The sequence below is a fragment of the Pristiophorus japonicus genome, chromosome 29 (genome assembly GCF_044704955.1).
Source record: "Pristiophorus japonicus isolate sPriJap1 chromosome 29, sPriJap1.hap1, whole genome shotgun sequence".
In the NCBI taxonomy this organism is placed as follows: domain Eukaryota; kingdom Metazoa; phylum Chordata; class Chondrichthyes; family Pristiophoridae; genus Pristiophorus; species Pristiophorus japonicus.
The window spans coordinates 8,734,185-8,761,038 of record NC_092005.1 but is presented as its reverse complement, the minus strand read 5'-3'; positions in this window follow the sequence as shown (position 1 = coordinate 8,761,038).

Genomic DNA, 26,854 nt, shown 5'->3' with positions numbered 1-26,854 from the left:
ACACATCATTCCACACATTATTCCAAACATCATTCCACACCTCATTCCACATATCATTCCACGCATCATTCCACACATCATTCCACACATCATTCCACACATCATTCCACATATCATTCCACATATCATTCCACACATCAGTCCATCCCTCATTCCACACCTCATTCCAGACCTCATTCCACACCTCATTCCACACATCATTGCATATATCATTGCACACATAATTCCACACATCAATCCAAACTTCATTCCATCCCTCATTCCACATCTCCTTGAAAAGCTCATTACACACATCATTCCACACATCATTCCACACGCAATTCCACACCTCATTCCACAAATCATTCCACAACATTCAACACATCATTCCACACATCAATCCACACGTCATTCCATCCCTCATTCCACACGTCATTGAACAACTCATTCCAAACATCATGCCACACATCATGCCACACCTCATTCCACACATCAGTCCATCGCTTATTCCACACGTCATTGAACAACTCATTCCAAACATCATTCCACACATCATTCCACATATCATTCCACACATCATTCCACACAGCATTCCACACAGCATTCCACACATCATTGCACACATCATTCCACACCTCATTCCACACCTCATTCCACACATCATTCCACACAGCATTGCACACATCATTCCACACAACATTCCAAATATCATCCAATCCTCATTCCTCATATCATTCCACGCATCATTCCACATCTCATTCCACACATCATTCCACACATCATTCCACACCTCATTCCAAACGACATTCCACACATCATTCCACACATCATTCCACACAGCATTCCAAATATCATTCCACACCTCATTCCACACCTCATTCCACACATCATTCCACACGTAATTCCACGCGTCATTCCACACAGCATTGCACACATCATTCTTCACTTCAATTCACACCTCATTCCACACCTCATTACACATCTCTTTCCACACATCATTCCACACATCATTCCACACCTCATTCCACACATCATTCAATACATCATTCCACATACCATTCCACACATCATTCCACACATCATTCCACACAACATTCCACACATCATTGCACACATCAGTCCACACCTCATTCCACACATCATTCAACACATCATTCCACACAACATTCCAAATATCATCCACTCCTGATTCCACATATCATTCCACGCATCATTCCAAATCTCATTCCACACAGCATTTCACACATCAGTCCAGACATCATTCCACACCTCATTCCACATATCATTCCACATCTCATTCCACGCATCATTCCATACATCATTCCACACATCATTCCACACCTCATTCCGCACCTCATTCCACACCTCATTCCACACCTCATTCCACACATCTTTCCAAACATCATTCCACAACATTCCACACTTCATTCCACACATCAGTCCATACCTCATTCTTCACCTCTTTCCACACATCAATCCACACATCATTCCAAACATCATTCCACATATCATTTACACATCATTCCACACCTCATTCTACACATTATTCCACAACATTCCACACATCATTACACACATCATTCCACACATCATTGACACATCATTCCATACTTCATTCCAAACATCATTCCACACATCTTTCCACACATCATTCCACACATGAATCCACACCTCATTCCTTACATCATTCAACACATCATTCCACACATCATTGACACATCATTGCATACCTTATTCCACACCTCATTCCACATATCATTCCACGCATCATTCCACATCTAATTCCACACATCATTCCACACATCATTCCGCACGTCATTCCATACATCATTCCACACATCATTCCACACAACATTCCACACATCATTCCACACAGTATTCCACACATCATTGCACACAACATTCCACACATCGTTCCACACATCATTCCATAACATTCCACTCAACATTCCACACTTTATTCCACACATCATTGCGACATCATTCCACACATCATTCCACACATCATTCCACACAGCATTTCACACCTCATACCACACATCATTCCACAACATTTCACACATCATTCCACACATCAATCCACACATCATTCCACACATCACTCCACACATCATTCCACACCTCATTCCACACATCATTCCACACATCATTCAATACATCATTCCACATATCATTCCACACATCATTCCACACATCATTCCACACATAATTCCACACAGCATTCCACACATCATTGCACACATCATTCCACACCTCATTCCACACCTCAATCCACACATCATTCCACAGAGCATTCCACACATCATTCCACACAACATTCCAAATATCATCCTATCCTCACACCTCATATCATTCCACGCATCATTCCAAATCTCATTCCACACATCATTCCACACATCATTCCATACCTCATTCCACACGTCATTCCACACATCATTCCACACATCATTCCACACAGCATTCCAAATATCATTCCACACGTCATTCCACACCTCATTCCACACAGCATTACACACATCATGCTTCACATCAATTCACACCTCATTCCACACCTCATTCCACACCTCATTCCACACATCATTCCACACATCATTGCACACATCATTCCAAACATCATTCCATACATCATTCCACTAATCATTCCACACGTCATTAAAACACCTCATTCCACTCAACATTCCACGCATCATTCCACACCGCATTCCACAACTCATTCAACACATCATTCCACACATCATTCCACACATCATTCCACACATCATTCCACACATTATTCCAAAAATCATTCCACACCTCATTCCACATATCATTCCACGCATCATTCCACACATCATTCCACACATCATTCCACACATCATTCCACATATCATTCCACATATCATTCAACACATCAGTCCATCCCTCATTCCACACCTCATTCCAGACCTCATTCCACACCTCATTCCACACATCATTGCATACATCATTGCACATATCATTCCACAACATTCAACACATAATTCCACACATCAATCCAAACTTCATTCCATCCCTCATTCCACACCTCCTTGAAAACCTCATTACACACATCATTCCACACATCATTCCACACCCCATTCCACACCTCATTCCACAAATCATTCCACAACATTCAACACATCATTCCACACATCAATCCACACGTCATTCCATCCCTCATTCCACACGTCATTGAACAACTCATGCCACACATCATTCCACACATCAAACCATCCCTTCTTCCACACGTCATTGAACACATCATTCCACACATCATTCCACACATCATTCCACACATCATTCCACACATCAGTCCATACCTCATTCCAAACCTCATTCCACACCTCATTCCACACCTCATTCCACACCTCATTCCACACATCATTCCACACATCATTCCACACATCATTCCAATTTTCATTCTACATCACATTCCACAAAACATTCCACGCATCATTCCACACATCATTCCAAACATCATTCCACACATCATTCCATATATCATTCCAAATGTCATTCGACACTTCATTCCACACATCTTTCCACACTTCATTCCACACATCATTCCTCACCTCATTCCACACATCATTCAATACATCATTCCACATATCATTCCACACATCATTGCCCACATCATTCCACACAACATTCCACACATCATTGCACACATCATTCCACACCTCATTCCACACATCATTCAACACATCATTCCACACAACATTGCAAATATCATCCACTCCTCATTCCACATATAATTCCACGTATCATTCCAAATCTCATTCCACACAGCATTTCACACATCAGTCCACACATCATTCCACACCTCATTCCACACATCATTCCACATATCATTCCACGCATCATTCCACACATCATTCCACAAATCATTCCACACATCATTCCACACCTCATTCCACACGTCATTCCACACATCATTCCACACATCATTCCACACAGCATTCCAAATATCATTCCACACCTCATTCCACACAGCATTACACACATCATTCTTCACATCAATTCACACCTCATTCCACACCTCATTCCACACCTCATTCCACACATCATTCCACACATCATTGCACACATCATTCCAAACATCATTCCATACATCATTCCACAAATCATTCCACACGTCATTTAAACACCTCATTCCACTCATCATTCCACGCATCATTCCACACCTCATTCCACAACTCATTCAACACATCATTCCACACATCATTCCACACATCATTCCACACATCATTCCACACATTATTCCAAACATCATTCCACACCTCATTCCAAATATCATTCCACGCATCATTCCACACATCATTCCACACATCATTTCACACATCATTCCACATATCATTCCACATATCATTCCACACATCAGTCCATCCCTCATTCCACAACTCATTCCAGACCTCATTCCACACCTCATTCCACACATCATTGCATATATCATTGCACACATAATTCCACACATCAATCCAAACTTCATTCCATCCCTCATTCCACTCCTCCTTGAAAACCTCATTACACACATCATTCCACACATCATTCCACACGCCATTCCACACCTCATTCCACAAATAATTCCACAACATTCAACACATCATTCCACACATCAATCCACACGTCATTCCATCCCTCATTCCACACGTCATTGAACAACTCATTCCACACATCATGCCACACATCATGCCACACCTCATTCCACACATCAGTCCATCGCTTATTCCACACGTCATTGAACAACTCATTCCAAACATCATTCCACACATCATTCCACATATCATTCCACACATCATTCCACACAGCATTCCACACAGCATTCCACACATCATTGCACACATCATTCCACACCTCATTCCACACCTCATTCCACACAACATTCCAAATATCATCCAATCCTCATTCCTCATATCATTCCACGCATCATTCCACATCTCATTCCACACATCATTCCACACATCATTCCACACCTCATTCCAAACGACATTCCACACATCATTCCACACATCATTCCACGCAGCATTCCAAATATCATTCCACACCTCATTCCACACCTCATTCCACACATCATTCCACACGTAATTCCACGCGTCATTCCACACAGCATTGCACACATCATTCTTCACTTCAATTCACTCCTCATTCCACACCTCATTCCACATCTCTTTCCACACATCATTCCACACATCATTCCACACCTCATTCCACACATCATTCAATACATCATTCCACATACCATTCCACACATCATTCCACACATCATTCCACACAACATTCCACACATCATTGCACACATCAGTCCACACCTCATTCCACACATCATTCAACACATCATTCCACACAACATTCCAAATATCATCCACTCCTCATTCCACATATCATTCCACGCATCATTCCAAATCTCATTCCACACAGCATTTCACACATCAGTCCAGACATCATTCCACACCTCATTCCACATATCATTCCACATCTCGTTCCACGCATCATTCCATACATCATTCCACACATCATTCCACACCTCATTCCGCACCTCATTGCACACCTCATTCCACACCTCATTCCACACATCATTCCAAACATCATTCCACAACATTCCACACTTCATTCCACACATCAGTCCATACCTCATTCTTCACCTCTTTCCACACATCATTCCACACATCATTCCAAACATCATTCCACATATCATTTACACATCATTCCACACCTCATTCCACACATTATTCCACAATATTCCACACATCATTACACACATCATTCCACACATCATTGATACATCATTCCATACTTCATTCCAAACATCATTCCACACATCATTCCACACATCATTCCACACATTAATCCACACCTCATTCCATACATCATTCAACACATCATTCCACACATCATTGACACATCATTGCATACCTCATTCCACACCTCATTCCACGCATCATTCCACATCTAATTCCGCACATCATTCCACACATCATTCCGCACGTCATTCCATACATCATTCCACACATCATTCCACACAACATTCCACACATCATTCCACACAGTATTCCACACATCATTGCACACAACATTCCACACATCGTTCCACACCTCATTCCACATTTCTTTTACACATCATTCCGCACCTCATTCCACATATCATTCTATAACATTCCACACATCATTACACACATCATTCCTCACATCATTGACACATCATTCCAAACCTCATTCCAAACAACATTCTACACATCATTCCACACATCATTCCACACATTATTCCACACATCATTCCATACATCATTCAACACATCATTCCACACATCATTGACACATCATTGCATACCTCATTCCACACATCATTCCACAACATTCCACTCAACATTCCACACATTATTCCACACATCATTTCACACCTCATACCACACATCATTCCACAACATTTCACACATCATTCCACACATCAATCCACACATCATTCCACACATCATTCCACACATCATTCCAAGCCTCATTCCACACGTCATTCAATACATCATTCCACATATCATTCCACACATCATTCCACACATCATTCCACACATAATTACACACAGCATTCCACACATCATTGCACACATCATTCCACATCTCATTCCACACCTCATTCAACACATCATTCCACACAGCATTCCACACATCATTCCACACAACATTCCAAATATCATCCAATACTCATTCCTCATCTCATTCCACGCATCATTCCACATCTCATTCCACACATCATTCCACACATCATTCCACACCTCATTCCACATGTCATTCCACACACCATTACATATATCATTCCACACAGCATTCCAAATATCATTCCACACCTCATTCCACACAGCATTACACACATCATTCTTCACATCAATTCACACCTCATTCCACACCTCATTCCACACCTCATTCCACACATCATTCCACACATCATTGCACACATCATTCCAAACATCATTCCATACATCATTCCACAAATCTTTCCACACGTCATTTAAACACCTCATTTCACTCATCATTCCACGCATCATTCCACACCTCATTCCACAACTCATTCAACACATCATTCCACACATCATTCCACACATCATTCCACATATCATTCCACACATTATTCCAAACATCATTCCGCACCTCATTCCACATATCATTCCACGCATCATTCCACACATCATTCCACACATCATTCCACACATCATTCCATCATATCATTCCACATATCATTCCACACATCAGTCCATCCCTCATTCCACACCTCATTCCAGACCTCATTCCACACCTCATTGCACACATCATTGCATATATCATTGTACACATAATTCCACACATCAATCCAAACTTCATTCCATTCCTCATTCCACACCTCCTTGAAAACCTCATTACATACATCATTCCACACATCATTCCACACCCCATTCCATACCTCATTCCACAAATCATTCCACATCATTCAACACGTAATTCCACACATCAATCCACACGTCATTCCATCCCTCATTCCACACGTCATTGAACAACTCATTACACACATCATGCCACACATCATGCCACACATCATTCCACACATCAGTCCATCCCTTATTCCACACGTCATTGAACAACTCATTCCACACATCATTCCACACATCATTCCACACATCATTCCACACATCATTCCACACATCATTCCACACATCAGTCCATACCTCATTCCACACCTCATTCCACGCCTCATTCCACACCTCATTCCACACATCATTCCGCACATCATTCCACACATCATTCCAATTTGAATTCTTCATCACATTCCACATAACATTCCACGCATCATTCCACACATCATTCCAAACATCATTCGACACATCATTCCATATATCATTCCAAATGTCATTCGACACATTATTCCACACATCTTTCCACACTTCATTCCACACATCATTCCTCACCTCATTCCACACATCATTCAATACGTCATTCCACATACCATTCCACACATCATTCCACACATCATTCCACACAACATTCCACACATCATTGCATACTTCATTCCACACCTCATTCAACACATCATTCAATACATCATTCCACATATCATTCCACACATCATTCCACACTTCATTTCACACATCATTCCTCACCTCATTCCACACATCATTCCACACATCATTCAATACAACATTCCACATATCATTCCACACATCATTCCACACATCATTGCACACATCATTCCACACAGCATTTCAAATATCATTCCACACCTCATTCCACATACCATTCCACGCATCATTCCACATCTCATTCCACACATCATTCCACACATCATTCCGCACGTCATTCCACACATCATTCCATACATCATTCCACACAGCATTCCACACATAATTCCACACAGCATTCCACACATCATTGCACACAACATTCCACACGTCATTCCACACGTCAATCCAAACTTAATTCCATCCCTCATTCCACACCTCCTTGAAAACCTCATTACACACATCATTCCACACATCATTCCACACCCCATTCCACACCTCATTCCACAAATCATTCCACAACATTCAACACATCATTCCACACATCAATCCACATGTCATTCCATCCCTCATTCCACACGTCATTGAACAACTCATTCCACACATCATGCCACACATCGTGCCACACATCATTCCACACATCAGTCCATCCCTTATTCCACACGTCATTGAACAACGCATTCCACAGATCATTCCACACATCATTCCACACATCATTCCACACATCATTCGAAACATCATTCCACACATCAGTCCATATCTCATTCCAAACCTCATTCCACACCTCATTCCACACCTCATTCCACACATCATTCCACACATCATTCCACACATCATTCCACACATCATTCCAATTTTCATTCTACATCACATTCCACATAACATTCCACGCATCATTCCACACATCATTCCAAACATCATTCGACACATCATTCCATATATCATTCCAAATGTCATTCGACACATCATTCCACACATCTTTCCACACTTCATTCCACACATCATTCCTCACCTCATTCCACACATCATTCAATACATCATTCCACCAACCATTCCACACATCATTCCTCACATCATTCCACACAACATTCCACACATCATTGCACACATCATTCCACACCTCATTCCACACATCATTCAAAACATCATTCCACACAACATTCCAAATATCATCCACTCCTCATTCCACATATCATTCCACGCATCATTCCAAATCTCATTCCACGCAGCATTTCACACATCAGTCCACACATCATTCCACACCTCATTCCACATATCATTCCACACCGCATTCCACGCATCATTCCACAAATCATTCCACACATCATTCCACACCTCATTCCACACCTCATTCCACACCTCATTCCACACCTCATTCCACACATCAATCCACACATCATTCCACAACATTCCACACTTCATTCCACACATCAGTCCATACCTCATTCTTCAACTCATTCCACACATCATTTCACACATCATTCCAAACATCATTCCACATATCATTTACACATCATTCCACACCTCATTCCACACATCATTCCATAACATTCCACACATCATTCCACACATCATTCCACACATCATTGACACATCATTCCATACCTCATTCCAAACATCATTCCACACATCATTCCACACATCATTCCACACATTATTCCACACCTCATTCCATACATCATTCAACACCTCGTTGCATACCTCATTCCACACCTCATTCCACATATCATTCCACGCATCATTCCACATCTAATTCCACACATCATTCCACACATCATTCCGCACGTCATTCCACACAGCATTCCACACATCATTCCGCACAGCATTGCACACATCATTGCACATAACATTCCACACATCATTCCACACCTCATTCCAACATTTCATTTTCACATCATTCCACACCTCATTCCACACATCATTCCATAACATTCCACACATCATTACACACATCATTCCACACATCATTGACACATCATTCCATACCTCATTCCAAACATCATTCCACACATCATTCCACACATCATTCCACACATTATTCCACACATCATTCCATACATCATTCAACACATCATTCCACACATCATTGACACATCAGTGCATATCTCATTCCACACATCATTCCACAACATTTCACTCAACATTCCACACATCATTCCACACATCATTGACACATCAGTGCATACCTCATTCCACACATCATTCCATAACATTCCACTCAACATTCCACACAACATTCAAAACATCATTCCACACATCATTGAGACATCATTCCACACATCATTCCACACATCATTCCACACATCATTTCACACCTCATACCATACATCATTCCACAACATTTCACACATCATTGCACACATCAATCCACACATTATTCCACACATCATTCCACACATTATTCCACACCTCATTCCACACATCATTCCACACATCATTCAATATATCATTCCACATATCATTCCACACATCATTCCACACATCATTCCAAACATAATTCCACACAGCATTCCACACATCATTGCACACATCATTCCACACCTCATTCCACACCTCCTTCCACACATTATTCCACACAGCATTCCACACATCATTCCACACAACATTCCAAATATCATCCAATCCTCATTCCTCATATCATTCCACGCATCATTCCACATCTCATTCCACACATCATTCCACACATCATTCCACACATCATTCCACACGTCATTCCACACAGCATTCCAAATATGATTCCACACCTCATTCCACACCTCATTCCACACATCATTCCACACGTAATTCCACGCGTCATTCCACACAGCATTACACACATCATTCTTCACATCAATTCACACCTCATTCCACACCTCATTCCACACCTCATTCCACACATCATTCCACACATCATTCCACACATTATTCCAAACATCATTCCACACATCATTCCACATATCATTCCACATATCATTCCACACATCAGTCCATCCCTCATTCCACACCTCATTCCAGACCTCATTCCACACCTCATTCCACACATCATTGCATACATCATTGCACATATCATTCCACACATCATTCCACACGCCATTCCACACCTCATTCCACGTATCATTCCACAACATTCAACACATAATTCCACACATCAATCCAAACTTCATTCCATCCCTCATTCCACACCTCCTTGAAAACCTCATTACACACATCATTCCACACATCATTCCACACCCCATTCCACACCTCATTCCACAAATCATTCCACAACATTCAACACATCATTCCACACATCAATCCACACGTCATTCCATCCCTCATTCCACACGTCATTGAACAACTCATTCCACACATCATGCCACACATCATGCCACACATCATTCCACACATCAGTCCATCCCTTATTCCACACGTCATTGAACAACTCATTCCACACATCATTCCACACATCATTCCACACGTCATTCCACACATCATTCCACACATCATTCCACACATCAGTCCATACCTCATTCCAAACCTCATTCCACACCTCATTCCACACCTCATTCCACACATCATTCCACACACCATTCCACACATCATTCCACACATCAGTCCATACCTCATTCCAAACCTCATTCCACACCTCATTCCACACCTCATTCCACACATCATTCCACACATCATTCCACACATCATTCCACACATCATTCCAATTTTCATTCTACATCACATTCCACATAACATTCCACGCATCATTCCACACATCATTCCAAACATCATTCCACACATCATTCCTCACCTCATTCCACACATCATTCAATACATCATTCCACATACCATTCCACACATCATTCCACACATCATTCCACACAACATTCCACACATCATTGCACACATCATTCCACATCTCATTCCACACATCATTCAACACATCTTTCCACACAACATTCCAAATATTATCCACACCTCATTCCACATATCATTCCACGTATCATTCCAAATCTCATTCCACACAGCATTTCACACATCAGTCCACACATCATTCCACACCTCATTCCACATATCATTCCACACCTCATTCCATGCATCATTCCACACATCATTCCACACATCATTCCACACCTCATTCCACACATCATTCCACACCTCATTCCACACCTCATTCCACACATCATTCCACACATCATTCCACAACATTCCACACTTCATTCCACACATCAGTCCATACCTCATTCTTCACCTCATTCCACACATCATTTCACACATCATTCCAAACATCATTCCACATATCATTTACACATCATTCCACACCTCATTCCACACATCATTCCATAACATTCCACACATCATTACACACATCATTCCACACATCATTGACACATCATTCCATACCTCATTCCAAACATCATTCCACACATCATTCCACACAACTTTCCACACATTATTCCACACCTCATTCCATACATCATTCAACACCTCATTCCATACATCATTCAACACATCATTCCACACATCATTGACACATCATTGCATACCTCATTCCACACCTCATTCCACATATCATTCCACGCATCATTCCACATCTAATTCCACACATCATTCCACACATCATTCCGCACGTCATTCCACACAGCATTCCACACATCATTCCGCACAGCATTGCACACATCATTGCACATAACATTCCACACATCATTCCACACCTCATTCCACATTTCATTTTCACATCATTCCACACCTCATTCCACACATCATTCCATAACATTCCACACATCATTACACACATCATTCCACACATCATTGACACATCATTCCATACCTCATTCCAAACATCATTCCACACATCATTCCACACATCATTCCACACATTATTCCACACATCATTCCATACATCATTCAACACATCATTCCACACATCATTGACACATCAGTGCATATCTCATTCCACACATCATTCCACAACATTCCACTCAACATTCCACACATCATTCCACAACATTTCACACATCACTCCACACATCATTGACACATCAGTGCATACCTCATTCCACACATCATTCCATAACATTCCACTCAACATTCCACACAACATTCAAAACATCATTCCACACATCATTGAGACATCATTCCACACATCATTCCACACATCATTCCACACATCACTTCACACCTCATACCACACATCATTCCACAACATTTCACACATCATTGCACACATCAATCCACACATCATTCCACACATCATTCCACACATTATTCCACACCTCATTCCACACATCATTCCACACATCATTCAATATATCATTCCACATATCATTCCACACATCATTCCACACATCATTCCAAACATAATTCCACACAGCATTCCACACATCATTGCACACATCATTCCACACCTCATTCCACACCTCCTTCCACACATTATTCCACACAGCATTCCACACATCATTCCACACAACATTCCAAATATCATCCAATCCTCATTCCTCATATCATTCCACGCATCATTCCACATCTCATTCCACACATCATTCCACACATCATTCCACACATCATTCCACACGTCATTCCACACAGCATTCCAAATATGATTCCACACCTCATTCCACACCTCATTCCACACATCATTCCACACGTAATTCCACGCGTCATTCCACACAGCATTACACACATCATTCTTCACATCAATTCACACCTCATTTCACACCTCATTCCACACCTCATTCCACACATCATTCCACACATCATTCCACACATTATTCCAAACATCATTCCACACATCATTCCACATATCATTCCACATATCATTCCACACATCAGTCCATCCCTCATTCCACACCTCATTCCAGACCTCATTCCACACCTCATTCCACACATCATTGCATACATCATTGCACATATCATTCCACACATCATTCCACACGCCATTCCACACCTCATTCCACGTATCATTCCACAACATTCAACACATAATTCCACACATCAATCCAAACTTCATTCCATCCCTCATTCCACACCTCCTTGAAAACCTCATTACACACATCATTCCACACATCATTCCACACCCCATTCCACACCTCATTCCACACGTAATTCCACGCGTCATTCCACACATCATTCCACACATCATTCAACACGTCATTCCACACATCATTCCACACATCATTCCACACATCAGTCCATACCTCATTCCAAACCTCATTCCACACCTCATTCCACACCTCATTCCACACATCATTCCACACATCATTCCACACATCATTCCACACATCAGTCCATACCTCATTCCAAACCTCATTCCACACCTCATTCCACACCTCATTCCACACATCATTCCACACATCATTCCACACATCATTCCACACATCATTCCAATTTTCATTCTACATCACATTCCACATAACATTCCACGCATCATTCCACACATCATTCCAAACATCATTCCACACATCATTCCTCACCTCATTCCACACATCATTCAATACATCATTCCACATACCATTCCACACATCATTCCACAGATCATTCCACACAACATTCCACACATCATTGCACACATCATTCCACACCTCATTCCACACATCATTCAACACATCTTTCCACACAACATTCCAAATATCATCCACACCTCATTCCACATATCATTCCACGCATCATTCCAAATCTCATTCCACACAGCATTTCACACATCAGTCCACACATCATTCCACACCTCATTCCACATACCATTCCACACCTCATTCCATGCATCATTCCACACATCATTCCACACATCATTCCACACCTCATTCCACACATCATTCCACACATCATTCCACACCTCATTCCACACATCATTCCACACATCATTCCACAACATTCCACACTTCATTCCACACATCAGTCCATACCTCATTCTTCACCTTATTCCACACATATTTCCACACATCATTCTAACATCATTACACATATCATTTACACATCATTCCACACCTCATTCCACACATCATTCCATAACATTCCACACATCATTACACACATCATTCCACACATCATTGACACATCATTCCATACCTCATTCCAAACATCATTCCACACATCATTCCAGACATCATTCCACACGTTATTCCACACCTCATTCCATACATCATTCAACACATCATTCCACACATCATTGACACATCATTGCATAGCTCATTCCACACCTCATTCCACATATCATTCCACGCATCATTCCACATCTAATTCCACACATCATTCCACACATCATTCTGCACGTCATTCCATACATCATTCCACACATCATTCCACACAGCATTCCACACATCATTCCACACAGCATTCCACACATCATTGCACACAACATTCCACACATCATTCCACACCTCATTCCACATTTCATTTACACATCATTCCACACCTCATTCCAAACATCATTCCATAACATTCCACATATCATTACAAACGTCATTCCACACATCATTGACACATCATTCCATACCTCATTCCAAACATCATTCCACACATCATTCCACACATCATTCCACACATTATTCCACACATCATTCCATACATCATTCAACACATCATTCCACACATCATTGACACTTCATTGCATACCTCATTCCACACATCATTCCATAACATTCCACTCAACATTCCACACATTATTCCACACATCATTGAGACATCATTCCAGACAACATTACACACATCATTCCACACATCATTTCACACCTCATTGCACAAATCATTCCACAACATTTCACACATCATTCCACACATCAATCCACACATCATTCCACACATCATTCCACACATCATTCCACACCTCATTCCACACATCATTCCACACATCATTCGAGACATCATTCCACATAATATTCCACACATCATTCCACACATCATTCCACACAGCATTCCACACAGCATTCCACACATCATTGCACACATCATTCCACACCTCATTCCACACCTCATTCCACACATCATTCCACACAGCATTCCACACATCATTCCACACAACATTCCAAATATCATCCAATCCTCATTCCTCATATCATTCCACACATCATTGACACATCATTCCATACCTCATTCCAAACATCATTCCACACATCATTCCACACATCATTCCACACATTATTGCACACGTCATTCCATACATCATTCAACACATCATTCCACACATCATTGACACTTCATTGCATACCTCATTCCACACATCATTCCATAACATTCCACTCAACATTCCACACATTATTCCACACATCATTGAGACATCATTCCAGACAACATTCCACACATCATTCCACACATCATTTCACACCTCATTGCACACATCATTCCACGACATTTCACACATCATTCCACACATCAATCCACACATCATTCCACACATCATTCCACACATCATTCCACACCTCATTCCACACATCATTCCACACATCATTCAATATATCATTCCACATATCATTCCACACATCATTCCACACATCATTCCACACATCATTCCACACAGCATTCCACACATCATTGCACACATCATTCCACACCTCATTCCACACCTCATTCCACACATCATTCCACACAGCATTCCACACATCATTCCACACAACATTCCAAATATCATCCAATCATCATTCCTCATATCATTCCACGCATCATTCCACATCTCATTCCACACATCATTCCACACATCATTCCGCACCTCATTCCACACGACATTCCACACATCATTCCACACATCATTCCACACAGCATTCCAAATATCATTCCACACCTCATTCCACACCTAATTCCACACATCATTCCACACGTAATTCCACGCGTCATTCCACACAGCATTACACACATCATTCTTCACACCAATTCAAACCTCATTCCACACCTCATTCCACACCTCTTTCCACACATCATTCCACACATCATTGCACACATCATTCCAAACATCATTCCATACATCATTCCATAAATCATTCCGCACGTCATTTAAACACCTCATTCCACTCATCATTCCACGCATCATTCCACACCTCATTGCACAACTCATTCAACACATCATTCCACACATCATTCCACACCTCATTCCACACATCATTCCATAACATTCCACACATCATTACACACATCATTCCACACATCATTGACACATCATTCCATACCTCATTCCAAACATCATTCCACACATCATTCCAGACATCATTCCACACGTTATTCCACACCTCATTCCATACATCATTCAACACATCATTCCACACATCATTGACACATCATTGCATAGCTCATTCCACACCTCATTCCACATATCATTCCACGCATCATTCCACATCTAATTCCACACATCATTCCACACATCATTCCGCACGTCATTCCATACATCATTCCACACATCATTCCACACAGCATTCCACACATCATTCCACACAGCATTCCACACATCATTGCACACAACATTCCACACATCATTCCACACCTCATTCCACATTTCATTTACACATCATTCCACACCTCATTCCACACATCATTCCATAACATTCCACACATCATTACAAACGTCATTCCACACATCATTGACACATCATTCCATACCTCATTCCAAACATCATTCCACACATCATTCCACACATCATTCCACATATTATTCCACACATCATTCCATACATCATTCAGCACATCATTCCACACATCATTGACACTTCATTGCATACCTCATTCCACACATCATTCCATAACATTCCACTCAACATTCCACACATTATTCCACACATCATTGAGACATCATTCCAGACAACATTCCACACATCATTCCACACATCATTTCACACCTCATTGCACACATCATTCCACAACATTTCACACATCATTCCACACATCAATCCACACATCATTCCACACATCATTCCACACATCATTCCACACCTCATTCCACACATCATTCCACACATCATTCAAGACATCATTCCACATAATATTCCACACATCATTCCACACATCATTCCACACAGCATTCCACACAGCATTCCACACATCATTGCACACATCTTTCCACACCTCATTCCACACCTCATTCCACACATCATTCCACACAGCATTCCACACATCATTCCACACAACATTCCAAATATCATCCAATCCTCATTCCTCATATCATTCCACACATCATTGACACATCATTCCATACCTCATTCCAAACATCATTCCACACATCATTCCACACATCATTCCACACATTATTGCACACGTCATTCCATACATCATTCAACACATCATTCCACACATCATTGACATTTCATTGCATACCTCATTCCACACATCATTCCATAACATTCCACACATTATTCCACACATCATTGAGACATCATTCCAGACAACATTCCACACATCATTCCACACATCATTTCACACCTCATTGCACACATCATTCCACGACATTTCACACATCATTCCACACATCAATCCACACATCATTCCACACATCATTCCACACATCATTCCACACCTCATTCCACACATCATTCCACACATCATTCAATACATCATTCCACATATCATTCCACACATCATTCCACACATCATTCCACACAGCATTCCACACAGCATTCCACACATCATTGCACACATCATTCCACACCTCATTCCACACCTCATTCCACACATCATTCCACACAGCATTCCACACATCATTCCACACATTATTCCACACCTCATTCCATACATCATTCAACACATCATTCCACACATCATTGACACATCATTGCATACCTCATTCCACACCTCATTCCACATATCATTCCACGCATCATTCCGCATCTAATTCCACACATCATTCCACACATCATTCCGCACGTCATTCCAAACATCATTCCACACATCATTCCACACAACATTCCACACATCATTCCACACAGTATTCCACACATCATTCCACACAACATTCCAAATATCATCCAATCCTCATTCCTCATATCATTCCACGCATCATTCCACATCTCATTCCACACATCATTCCACACATCATTCCGCACCTCATTCCACACGACATTCCACACATCATTCCACACATCATTCCACACAGTATTCCAAATATCATTCCACACCTCATTCCACACCTCATTCCACACATCATTCCACACGTAATTCCACGCGTCATTCCACACAGCATTACACACATCATTCTTCACACCAATTCAAACCTCATTCCACACCTCATTCCACACCTCTTTCCACACATCATTCCACACATCATTGCACACATCATTCCAAACATCATTCCATACATCATTCCATAAATCATTCCACACGTCATTTAAACACCTCATTCCACTCATCATTCCACGCATCATTCCACACCTCATTGCACAACTCATTCAACACATCATTCCACACATCATTCCACACATCATTCCACACATGATTCCACACATTATTCCAAACATCATTCCACACATGATTCCACATATCATTTCAAGCATCATTCCACACATCATTCCACACATCATTCCACACATCATTCCACATATCATTCCACATATCATTCCACACATCTGTCCATCCCTCATTCCACACCTCATTCCAGACCTCATTCCACACCTCATTGCATACATCATTGCATACATCATTGCACATATCATTCCACACATCATTCCACATGCCATTCCACACCTCATTCCACGTATCATTCCACAACATTCAACACATAATTCCACACATCAATCCAAACTTCATTCCATCCCTCATTTCACACCTCCTTGAAAACCTCATTACACACATCATTCCACACATCATTCCACACCCCATTCCACATCTCATTCCACAAATCATTCCACAACATTCAACACATCATTCCACACATCAATCCACACATCATTCCATCCCTCATTCCACACGTCATTGAACAACTCATTCCACACATCATGCCACACATCATGCCACACACCATTCCAAACATCAGTCCAACCCTTATTCCACACGTCATTGAACAACTCATTCCACACATCATTCCACACATCATTCCACACATCATTTCACACATCATTCCACACATCAGTCCATACCTCATTCCAAACAACATTCCACACCTCATTCCACACATCATTTCACACATCATTCCACAAATCATTCCACACATCATTCCAATTTTCATTCTACATCACATTCCAGTTAACATTCCACGCATCATTCCACACATCATTCCAAACATCATTCCACACATCATTCCATATATCATTCCAAATGTCATTCGACACATCATTCCACACATCTTTCCACACTTCATTCCACACATCATTCCACACCTCATTCCACACATCATTCAATACATCATTCCACATATCATTCCACACATCATTTAACACATCATTCCACACAACATTCCACACATCATTGCACACATCATTGCACACATCATTCCACACCTCATTCCACACCTCATTCCACACATCATTCCACACAGCATTCCACACATCATTCCACACAACATTCCAAATATCATCCAATCCTCATTCCTCATATCATTCCACACATCATTGACACATCATTCCATACCTCATTCCAAGCATCATTCCACACATCATTCTACACATCATTCCACACATTATTGCACACGTCATTCCATACATCATTCAACACATCATTCCACACATCATTGACATTTCATTGCATACCTCATTCCACACATCATTCCATAACATTCCACTCAACATTCCACACATTATTCCACACATCATTGAGACATCATTCCAGACAACATTCCACACATCATTCCACACATCATTTCACACCTCATTGCACACATCATTCCACGACATTTCACACATCATTCCACACATCAATCCACACATCATTCCACACATCATTCCACACATCATTCCACACCTCATTCCACACATCATTCCACACATCATTCAATACATCATTCCACATATCATTCCACACATCATTCCACACATCATTCCACACAGCATTCCACACAGCATTCCACACATCATTGCACACATCATTCCACACCTCATTCCACACCTCATTCCACACATCATTCCACACAGCATTCCACACATCATTCCACACATTATTCCACACCTCATTCCATACATCATTCAACACATCATTCCACACATCATTGACACATCATTGCATACCTCATTCCACACCTCATTCCACATATCATTCCACGCATCATTCCGCATCTAATTCCACACATCATTCCACACATCATTCCGCACGTCATTCCACACATCATTCCACACATCATTCCACACAACATTCCACACATCATTCCACACAGTATTCCACACATCATTCCACACAACATTCCAAATATCATCCAATCCTCATTCCTCATATCATTCCACGCATCATTCCACATCTCATTCCACACATCATTCCACACATCATTCCACACCTCATTCCACACCTCATTCCACACATCATTCCACACGTAATTCCACGCGTCATTCCACACAGCATTACACACATTATTCTTCACACCAATTCAAACCTCATTCCACACCTCATTCCACACCTCTTTCCACACATCATTCCACACATCATTGCACACATCATTCCAAACATCATTCCATACATCATTCCATAAATCATTCCACACGTCATTTAAACACCTCATTCCACTCATTATTCCACGCATCATTCCACACCTCATTGCACAACTCATTCAACACATCATTCCACACATCATTCCACACATCATTCCACACATGATTCCACACATTATTCCAAACATCATTCCACACATGATTCCACATATCATTTCAAGCATCATTCCACACATCATTCCACACATCATTCCACACATCATTCCACATATCATTCCACATATCATTCCACACATCAGTCCATCCCTCATTCCACACCTCATTCCAGACCTCATTCCACACCTCATTGCATACATCATTGCATACATCATTGCACATATCATTCCACACATCATTCCACATGCCATTCCACACCTCATTCCACGTATCATTCCACAACATTCAACACATAATTCCACACATCAATCCAAACTTCATTCCATCCCTCATTTCACACCTCCTTGAAAACCTCATTACACACATCATTCCACACATCATTCCACACCCCATTCCACATCTCATTCCACAAATCATTCCACAACATTCAACACATCATTCCACACATCAATCCACACATCATTCCATCCCTCATTCCACACGTCATTGAACAACTCATTCCACACATCATGCCACACATCATGCCACACACCATTCCAAACCTCAGTCCAACCCTTATTCCACACGTCATTGAACAACTCATTCCACACATCATTCCACACATCATTCCACACATCATTCCACACATCATTCCACACATCAGTCCATACCTCATTCCAAACAACATTCCACACCTCATTCCACACCTCATTCCACACATCATTTCACACATCATTCCACACATCATTCCACACATCATTCCAATTTTCATTCTACATCACATTCCACTTTACATTCCACGCATCATTCCACACATCATTCCAAACATCATTCCACACATCATTCCATATATCATTCCAAATGTCATTCGACACATCATTCCACACATCTTTCCACACTTCATTCCACACATCATTCCACACCTCATTCCACACATCATTCAATACATCATTCCACATTTCATTCCACACATCATTTAACACATCATTCCACACAACATTCCACACATCATTGCACACATCAGTCCACACCTCATTCCACACATCATTCAACACATCATTCCACACAACATTCCAAATATCATCCACTCCTCATTCCACATATCATTCCACACCTAATTCCACATATCATTCCACATCACATTCCACGCATCATTCCACACATCATTCCACACATCATTCCACACCTCATTCCACACCTTATTCCACACCTCATTCTACACTTCATTCCACACATCATTCCAAACATCATTCCACAACATTCCACACTTCATTCCACACATCAGCCCATACCTCATTCTTCACCTCTTTCCACACATCATTCCACACATCATTCCAAACATCATTCCACATATCATTTACACATCATTCCACACCTCATTCCACACATTATTCCACAACATTCCACACATCATTACACACATCATTCCACACATCATTGACACCTCATTCTATACCTCATTCCAAACATCATTCCACACATCATTCCACACATCATTCCACACATTATTCCACACCTCATTCCATACATCATTCAACACATCATTCCACACATCATTGACACATCATTGCATACCTCATTCCACATATCATTCCACGCATCATTCCGCATCTAATTCCACACATCATTCCACACATCATTCCGCACGTCATTCCACACATCATTCCACACATCATTCCAAACAACATTCCACACATCATTCCACACAGTATTCCACACATCATTGCACACAACATTCCACACATCATTCCACACCTCATTCCACATTTCTTTTACACATCATTCCACACCTCATTCCACACATCATTCCATAACATTCCACACATCATTACACACATCATTACACACATCATTGACACATTATTCCATACCTCATTCCAAACATCATTCCACATCATTCCACACATCATTCCACACATTATTCCACACATCATTCCATACATCATTCAACACATCATTCCACACATCATTGTCACATCATTGCATACCTCATTCCACACATCATTCCACAACATTCCACTCAACATTCCACACATTATTCTACACATCATTGAGACATCATTCCACACATCATTCCACACATCATTTCACACCTCATACCACACATCATTCCACAACATTTCACATATCATTCCACACACCAATCCACACATCATTCCACACATCATTCCACACCTCATTCCACACATCATTCCACACGTCATTCAATACATCATTCCACATATCATTCCACACATCATTTCACACATCATTCCATACATAATTCCACACAGCATTCCCACACATCATTGCACACATCATTCCACACAACATTCCAAATATCATCCAATCCTCCTTCCTCATATCATTCCACGCATCATTCCACATCTCATTCCACACATCATTCCACACATCATTCCACACCTCATTCCACACGTCATTCCACACATCATTCCACACATCATTCCACACAGTATTCCAAATATCATTCCACACCTCATTCTACACAGCATTACACACATCATTCTTCACATCAATTCACACCTCATTCCACACCTCATTCCACACCTCATTCCACACATCATTCCACACATCATTGCACACATCTTTCCAAGCATCATTCCATACATCATTCCATAATCATTCCACACGTCATTTAAACACCTCATTCCACTCATCATTCCACGCATCATTCCACACCTCATTCCACAACTCATTCAACACATCATTCCACACATCATTCCACACATCATTCCACACATCATTCCACACATTATTCCAAACATCATTCCACACCTCATTCCACATATCATTCCACGCATCATTCCACACATCATTGCACACATCATTCCAAACATCATTCCATACATCATTCCATAATCATTCCATACGTCATTTAAACACCTCATTCCACTCATCATTCCACGCATCATTCCACACCTCATTCCACAACTCATTTAACACATTATTCCACACATCATTCCACACAACATTCCAAATATCATCCACTCCTCACTCCACATATCATTCCACGCATCATTCCAAATCTCATTCCACACAGCATTTCACACATCATTCCACACATCATTCCACACCTCATTCCACATCTCATTCCGCACATCATTCCACACCTCATTCCACACCTCATTCCACACCTCATTCCACACCTCATTCCACACCTCATTCCACACATATTTCCACACATCATTCCACAACATTCCACACTTCATTCCACACATCAGTCCATACCTCATTCTTCAGCTCATTCCACAAATCATTCCACACATCATTCCACACGTCATTCCATACATCATTCCACACATCATTCCACACAGCATTCCACACATCATTCCACACAGCATTCCACACAGTATTCCACACAGCATTCCACACATCATTGCACACATCAGTCCACACCTCATTCCACACCTCATTCCACACATCATTCCACACAGCATTCCACACATCATTCCACACAACATTCCAAATATCATCCAATCCTCATTCCTCATATCATTCCACGCATCATTCCACATCTCATTCCACACATAATTCCACACATCATTCCACACCTCATTCCACACGTCATTCCACACATTATTCCACACATCATTCCACACAGCTTTCCAAATATCATTCCACACCTCATTCCACACCTCATTCCACACATCATTGCATACATCATTGCACATATCATTCCACACATCATTCCACACGCCATTCTACACCTCATTCCACGTATCATTAAACAAAATTCAAAACATAATTCCACACATCAATCCAAACTTCATTCCATCCCTCATTCCACACCTCCTTGAAAACCTCATTACACACATCATTCCACACATCATTCCACACCACATTCCACACCTCATTCCACAAATCATGCCACAACATTCAACACATCATTCCACACATCAATCCACACGTCATTCCATCCCTCATTCCACACGTCATTGAACAACTCATTCCACACATCATGCCACACATCATGCCACACGTCATTCCACACATCAGTCCATCCCTTATTCCACACGTCATTGAACAACTCATTCCACACATCATTCCACACATCATTCCACATATCATTCCACACATCATTCCACACATCATTCCACACATCAGTCCATACCTCATTCCAAACCTCATTGCACACCTCATTCCACACCTCATTCCACACATCATTCCACACATCATTCCACACATCATTCCACACATCATTCCATATTTCATTCTACATCACATTCCACATAACATTCCACGCATCATTCCACACATCATTCCAAACATCATTCCACAAATCATTCCACACAACATTCCACACATCATTGCACACATCATTCCACACCTAATTCAACACATCATTCAAAACATCATTCCACACAACATTCCAAATATCATCCACTCCTCATTCCACATATCATTCCACGCATCTTTCCAAATCTCATTCCACACAGCATTTCACACATCAGTCCAAATATCATTCCACACCTCATTCCACATATCATTCCACACATCATTCCACACCTCATTCCACACCTCATTCCACACCTTATTCCACACCTCATTCCACACATCATTCCACAACATTCCACACTTCATTCCACACATCAGTCCATACCTCATTCTTCACCTCATTCCACACATCATTCCACACATCATTCCAACATCATTCCACATATCATTTTCACATCATTCCACACGTCATTCCACACATCATTCCATAACATTCCACATATCATTACACACATCATTCCATATCTCATTGCAAACTTCATACCACACATCATTCCACACATCATTCCACACATTATTCCACACCTCATTCCATACATCATTTAACACATCATTCCACACATCATTGACACATCATTGCATACCTCATTCCACACCTCATTCCACATATCATTCCACGCATCATTCCACATCTAATTCCAAACATCATTCCACACATCATTCCGCACGTCATTCCATACATTATTCCACACATCATTCCACACAGCATTCCACACATCATTCCACACAGCATTCCACACATCATTGCACACAACATTCCACACATAATTCCACACATCATTGACACATCATTGCAGACCTCATTCCACACATCATTCCATAACATTCCACTCAACATTCCACACATTATTCCACACATCATTGAGACATCATTCCACACATCATTCCACACATCATTCCACACATCATTTCACACCTTATTGCACACATCATTCCACAACATTTCACACATCA